Here is a 7,333-nt window from a genome sequence, read left to right as displayed (position 1 = left end):
GTTTGTTGTTTTCATCATTTTCACGTGTTTTAATTTGTGTTTTCTGGCTGTATTTTATTTATCATTGTGAGCTATGTTAACTTACATTTGAAACAAGAGTACAAAGGAGTAGAACGAAAATATACCAAATATAAAAGTATCCTGTAGTTCTGATCACTTAATACAATCATGTGTCACTTAGTGATGGGGATATGTTCTGAGAAATATATCGTTAGGCAATTTCATCTTTGTGCCAACATTATAGAGTACACTTACACAAATCTAGATGGTATAGCTTACTACACACCTAGGCTATGTGGTAGAACCTATTTCTCCTAGACTACAAACCTGCACAGCATGTTACTGCACTGAATACAGTAGGCAATTGTATAGGGCACTTACCATAAATGAACACCACAGGACTGTAAGTTGCTCTGCGAGTCAATGTGTGCTGAGTGAATGTGAAGGCCTAGGACATTATTGTACACTATCGTAGACTTTATAAACACTGTCTCACAAACCCTCCCCGTTTCCTTCCACAAGTTTAGAAATAGAACATCGAAGATGTCAGTGCTGCTCCATGGACAGAAATGTGGGCTGGAGTGATTGGAAACATTGTGGAGAAACAGGCTGGGTAAGGCGTAAGTCACCATAAGAATGACTGTCAGGAGGGAGTGAAAGGTGGCCTTAGGATCAGTAGGAATAAGAAAATAAGACAGAGACAATTCCATGAGGAATTGTCATGGCAATGTGGTTTTGGTTATTGCACGTTGGAGTAGTGGTCAGATTAAGGAACTTCATGGTATTAAAAAAAAAAAAATGGGTATTTAACATTGAGAGAGTATAGAACTGAAGATTCAATATTTTGACTTTGGAAATTTGTTTTTGGTTCCACTGACCCTATTTGGCATAAAGAACTTTCTCTGGCATTGAATCTACTTAAGAAATAAAACTTACCTCTGCTTTACATTATTATAACCTGAAAATATTTCCAAAGTACAAGGATAGGTTGACTCCACACTGCAAAAGAAAGCTTTCACTAAAGTGGCAGTGGCGCTTAATATTTATTAAGGTAGTTTCTGTGGACCTGTGTCCTTGCACAGGATCTTAGGTCCTCAACAAAGAATTTACAGCAATGTACTCTGAACACCATCAAGCTAGATCTGAGAGGGCTGTAGCACCCTCTAAATATGTAGCACTCAGGGAATAGGCTCCTTTGTGCTAAAACAGGACAGTGACTGACTGGGATACAATCTGTGGCACTCGAAATTGAATTGCTGTGACTCAGAGAGAATCTATCGCTAGCCTCCCAGAGATTGTGTTTGTTAGAGGAAAAAAAAAAATCTCTCCAGAACCCCATATCTTAGCATTTCTTATAAGAAATTCAGCTCCATTATTATCTTAGAGACCACTATCATATATGTGGTCCGTCGTTGACCGAAATGTCATTAGGTGGTACATGACTGCACATTCTATCTTGGTGTCATCCCATAAAATAATGATGCCTATAGAACAAAAATCCCAACACATCTCTGCCTAATGAGTATAATATTAAAGTTAATGAATGGAATTTTTTAAAGACTATTGCTTTTGTTTTTGTGTTTATTTCGTTGTGTTTAGAGCAGTTTTAGGTTTATAATAAAATCAAGAGGATAGAGATTTCCCATCCCCACACATACATACCCTCTTTCATTATCAACTCACTCATTAGAATAGTATATATATATACTATTCTAAATATATATATATATTGTTTTTATTTTTTACCAAAGATGAACATACATTGACTCATAATTACCCAAAGTCCATAGTTTCATTCTTTGTTTTATACATTCTATTGGTTTGGACAAATATATAGTAATATATTCATCATTATATCATTCAGAGTATTTTCACTTCCTGAATAGCCATCTGTGCTCTGCCTAGTCATCTCTACCCTAAGCCGCTATCTCTGGCAAACAATGATCTTTTTACTGTCTCCAGAATTTTGCCTTTTCTAGGTTGTCAAACAATTAAAATCATACAATATATAGCCTTTTAAGATTTACTTCTTTCACTTAGTAATGTGCATTTAAGTTTCCTTCATGTCTCCCATGGTTTAATAGCTCATTTCTTTTTATCACTGAATAACAGTCCATTGTCTAGATATATCACAGTATTTATCCATCCACCTACTGAAGGACATCTTGGTTGCTTCAGGTTTTTTGTTGACATAAATTTTCAACTCCTTTGGATAAATATCATAAAACACAATTGCTGTGTTATGGTAAGAGTATGTTTAATTTTATAAAAAAATTGTCAAACTGTCTTCCAAAGCAGCTATACCATTTTGTATTCCTATCAGCAATGTATGAGAGTTCCTATTGCTCCACATCCTCACTAGCATTTGGTGTTGTCAGTGTTCTGGATTTTGCTTGTTTTAATAGGCATATAGTGATATTTCATTGCTGTTTTAATTTACATTTCCCTGATGATATATGATGTGATACATCTTTTCATGTAATTATCTGTATATCTTCCTTGATGAGGTATCTGCTAAGGTCTTTGGCCCATTTTTTAATCAGGTTGTTTTCTTACATTAAGTTTCAAGAATTCTTTGTATATTTTAGATAATAGTCATTTACTGGCTATACCTTTTAAATATTTCTCCTAGTCTGTGGCTTCTTTTCTACTTCTTTTGATATTTTCTTTTACAGAGCATTATGGGAATTTAAAAACTTGCATTAAGGGTATTTTGAAAATTTTAACATTTTTAAGGACCTAGCACTATGCTCAAATAAAATTTAAATTCCAACACTATGATATGATGCTTCATATGGCAACAATTGGCATAATCATGTCGCGTGGGTTTGCTTGTGTTTGGCATTGATACAGACCATCACCTGCAAAATTCTTAATCTTTTTCAGAAACCTAGTGAAGTGTCTTTTCTTTCCTCCTTTCTTTGGAGAAAGACCCTCTCCTTTGTGTCTACGGCCATGCCACCCTGAACAAGCCCGATCCCATCTGATCTTGGAAGCTAAGCAGGGTCAGGCCTGGTTAGTATTTGGATGGGAGACCACCTAAGAAGACCAGGTACTGTAGGCGTAAAAAATAAAAAAAAATAAGGAATTGTAAACTGACAAATCCGTGCAATCTGTGAGGTCAACCAAGGGTTACCTTGCCTAAAAAATAAAAGACAAGAAAAAAAAAGACCCTCTCCTTGGAACTTAGATGATTATCTTGAAACTGGTGACTCAGGTCCTCTGGCTATTGATAAAGATCATTGAAATTCAGCATTCTTCTTGGCCCATTATAAGGCAGGAAGGGCTTTAGATCAGGACAGGGCCTGAGTAGAGTCCAAGTAGGGAGGGGACATTTAACTCAGTTTTTTTTTTTTCTTTTATTAAATATATTAACCAAGTCTATTTTCCTTTAACTGCTTGATAGCCAAATCAATAATAATAGAATCATATAACTAAGTATATGATTCAAGTAACAAGTTTGTTGTTTTTCTTGTCTAGGTACAAAGGCTGCACTTTGGCAGGAAACTCAAGACTTTATTCTGACTAAGGCAGAGGGAAAGAGCTCCATGAAACTCCAATAGGCAGGGACTATGACCCTCCTCAGCAGGAAGCAGATACAGAAGAAAAGACCTCTTGTCCCTCAATATCCATACTAATAAAAAGGGGGTTCATGGCTCTTAGAAAAGGGTTAAGCGGGAGAGTTAGGTAAGAGGTTATGGGTCCACCTGCAAAGACTCTGAGGTCATCCTATTCTAGAAAGGGTCCACCCTGGTCAGCCCACAATCAAGCAAGCCAGAGGACATTTTTAGGCTGAAAGTAACTAGGAAACAAGTAATACTAATGCTAGGAAACAAGTAAGCAGATAATTGTGTACTAGCCAGTCACTCACACCTGCACAATGAAGACCCTAACGACCTTTAATTCACCTGAGCCTTATTATATCATCATTATAAAATGATGCATATGCTCAGAAGTTCATTAGTGTCATCATAACCAACTGAATTCTGGAAACAAACATGCGTAGAAAGCAAATGATGAGTTGCTGAGTCCTGTCAATCTTAGTTCTCAATCAAGAAAGCCCACTGCTCTAAGAAAAGTAACCACCCACAGCAAATAGGGATAAAAACCCCAAAGAATTTGTTATTGGGCCATTGAGTCCTAGAGCCTTTTGAACTGTTCTTCTCTTGCTCGGAACTGCTTCCATGTCCAGAAGTGTACTGTTGCTTTACTTTCCCTTCTAATAAAGCTATTCTTTTCTGCTCTGTTTTGGTGTCTTGCTCAATTCTTTGTTTGAGACATCAAGAGCCTGGACAATGCACTGAGAGAGGAATCCCACTCTCCGGTAACAGCATCACGACTTAATTTGACATTTCTAGAATCTTTCCAAATAGTATAGTTTTAAAAAATGTTTCTTCGAATGTTTAGTCCTTCATCAATCATAATTGTGTATTCAAAAGTGTATTAGATTTAAAATCAGTAGATATGTGAATGAAAATTGATTATACTAATGTTAAAAAAAGAAACAATAGGCCAAAATGGAATAGTCTTGCTAAACTATGGCAGCCTGACCCTGCCTGGCCATTTTCTGCTTTAACGAGTTCGTTCCTGACTGCCCTTCCCCCACCTCAAGGACTCTCTGGCTAACATCAGTTTTTTTCATAGCTTGCCAACCAATTAATCTTCTTCTTTATATCTGTAGCTGTGTAAGAATGACAAGACTGTATAAAACTGCCCGTTATATTACAATCGTAGCTTAGCTTTTGGATAAGAATCCGCTGAGCTGGTGCCGGCATCAATAAATGCTGTTTCCTGCTTATAGCCTAGGTATCCCATCTCTCTGTTCAAGAATCCTGCAACAAAACCATATAACCAAACCAAAAGTCAATAAACAACCTAATCGCAGTTCTAGCCTCTTCCAGAGTCAAATTTTAAACTGGGTCCAACTTAAAAAATGGACTGAGTCTGGGATCAGAGTGGATCTGATTTGACCTGGAGTGGGTCCAGCAGGAGATCTTCAAGTGAATATTAAAAAATGGGATCTTTTATATCCAAAGAATTGAGTGTGCCACCTTTCGGCACACCTACTTATTTTATGTTTAAGAACTATAGTTCCAGAAGCTGCAGAGGAGGGAAAAATCTTGCTGGAGACAGCCTACAGTTGCAATGGCCATTGTGAGATTTCCAGTTAGACAAAATTATTTTAAAAGTGCATTTGAAAGTAAGGGTTCCCAAATCAATCAAACAGAATAAGATGGCTATTTAATTGTCATATAGAAGCTTACAAAAGATTTCAAAATTCCAAAGTAGCTTCATTGAAAGATTTATTGCAAAAGGCTAATGAAAAATTAAAGAGATATAAAGTATCTAAAACAAAAAACCTAACTCTTACTGCTCCCCTCTATCTTCCTTTATTTGAGTGCTCATTCTAGTAATTCTCTGTCTGAACTGCCTTTCCATTCTGAAAAGACTATTGAATAAAACCACCTATGGCTATGTAACCATGCAAATCTTCACCTCTTTAAAACGACTTTTTCTCTTCTCTTTCTCTTTGATTCAAACTGGCCTTGGGCTCACTTGCTTCTTTTCTTTCCTTATCCTTTGGCATACTGCATGACCACTCCCTTAATCACTAAAACCCTTAGATCATCATCAATTAGTCTTAAAAACAAAGCCAAAGAGTTTTGGTCAAAATAAAGATAACATCTTGCAGCTCTACATCCATGAAGGCAGAATCTCTACTGGGATTCTCTTGAAACCAAACAGAAAGATGCCATGACTGACATCAGGACCTGAGGCAATGATCAACTGTCTCCTTTTCTAGCCACAACCAATCAGCAGGGCCCATGACCCCAAATACCTTAGGAACCATGACTAATGAGTTTCCCTGTATATAACATATCCTCTAGAGCAGCAGTCTCCAAAACTTTTAGGCACCAAGGACTGGTGTTCTTATGAGAATATAATGTCTGATTATCTGAGGTAGAGCTGAGGCAGTGATGCTAGTACTGGGGAGCAGCTGCAAATACAGATGAAGCTTTACTTGCTTACCCACTGCTCACCTCCTGCTGTGAAGCCTGGTTTCTAACAGGCCATAAACTGGTACAGAACCACAGCATGGGGGTTGGAGACCCCTGCCATAGAGGCCATCAGGGAGTCAGGTCTTCGAGTGCTAGCTCACCTGTGTCTCCAGGCTTGGCGCTATTTCCTTAAATAAACCTCTACTTTCTGGGCTGCAAACTTTTGTTCTTGTCTCTTTTGGCTTTGACATGTACAGGCATGTAAAGTGGAAATTCTCCAGTTTCAGGGAGGTGGTATCTGCCAGCCCCAGGAGAAGCGCAACATTCCAAGGTGCAGATGATAAAACTGTCTACTAGGCCCTGTTTGATCTGAGAGTTCCCCGGATACATTTATCTTTGTACAAAATGTTAATGTCTAATTTCTGCTTCTTATAATCTGCTTATTCAAGGATGTAGTTGGAGGTTTTATAAGCTGCCTCCTCTGGAAGCTCGGGGCTGATCTCCTCTAACCCTGCGTGGTAGTGAGTCAGTCACCAGCCGGCTAATAAAGGCTCATAATTAATTTCAATTGGCTCCATGGGTCTTAGAATCATTTGTGCCATAACATTTGGAGGCCCCAGTGAGATCTCTCCAGTGGGGGAGATCTCCTAAGACCCATGACTCTGGCTGCCTTGGGCGAGGACCTGCCTGTACAGGGGACGGCCGCTGAGAGACGTTCCTCAGCCCCGGATGCCAGGCAGACTCGACCAGGACGGCAGGTGGACAAAAAGGTTTAATTCAGTAACAATTGGGCACGAGCCATCTGGGGCAGCTTCACCGATGAGTAAGACTGTGCTTGGATCTGTTTGTCAGTGGGCCCTAAAGAGAACTAGTGGAAGGCTGGACGCAGCAATACTTCCCTAGTCCAGTCAAGGTCTGAGACGTCAGACTTGACTCCAGGTATTCAGTTTTCTAGTGCGCTAGTGTTTTGTGTTACCTGTAGTTTGTCTTGTCTGTCTGTATTGTGTCTGTCTGTCTAGACCGGCCGAATGTACTGTTACCCTCCTATTGCTTTAGCCTTCATAAGTTTACTTAGTTTGATTCTTTCCTTAGATCTGGCCCCCGTGGCCCCGCCTGACTAGACGTTAGGTTAGAGGCTGATCCTAGCCCTGGTTTATTTGGCTTTTGTGGGGATTTTCTCTTTTCTTTCCTGTCTTTACTAACATGGGTCAGGCTTCCTCCTCAAATTGTCCTACCCCCCTGCAATGCCTCTTTAACCAATTTAAGGATTTTAAGAGATGAGTCCAAGCCTATGGAGCTAATGTCACTCCCTTCGACCTCCAAAGGTTCTGCCA

At 39.0% G+C, this 7,333-nt stretch overlaps 1 protein-coding gene and 1 pseudogene across 1 annotated transcript in view; one reads left to right on the top strand and one right to left on the bottom strand.

The window, feature by feature from the left end:
- Window positions 1-7,333, bottom strand: part of CNTN5 (contactin 5) — a 508,562-nt gene that overhangs the window by 473,211 nt on the left and 28,018 nt on the right. The gene's annotated exons all lie outside the window — the stretch shown is intronic.
- Window positions 2,946-3,064, top strand: LOC111745216 (annotated as a pseudogene).

Source organism: Pteropus vampyrus, unplaced genomic scaffold (genome assembly GCF_000151845.1).
Source record: "Pteropus vampyrus isolate Shadow unplaced genomic scaffold, Pvam_2.0 Scaffold148, whole genome shotgun sequence".
In the NCBI taxonomy this organism is placed as follows: Eukaryota; Metazoa; Chordata; class Mammalia; order Chiroptera; family Pteropodidae; genus Pteropus; species Pteropus vampyrus.
Note: the sequence above shows the minus strand (reverse complement) of the source record. Positions and strands in the feature narration are given on the sequence as shown.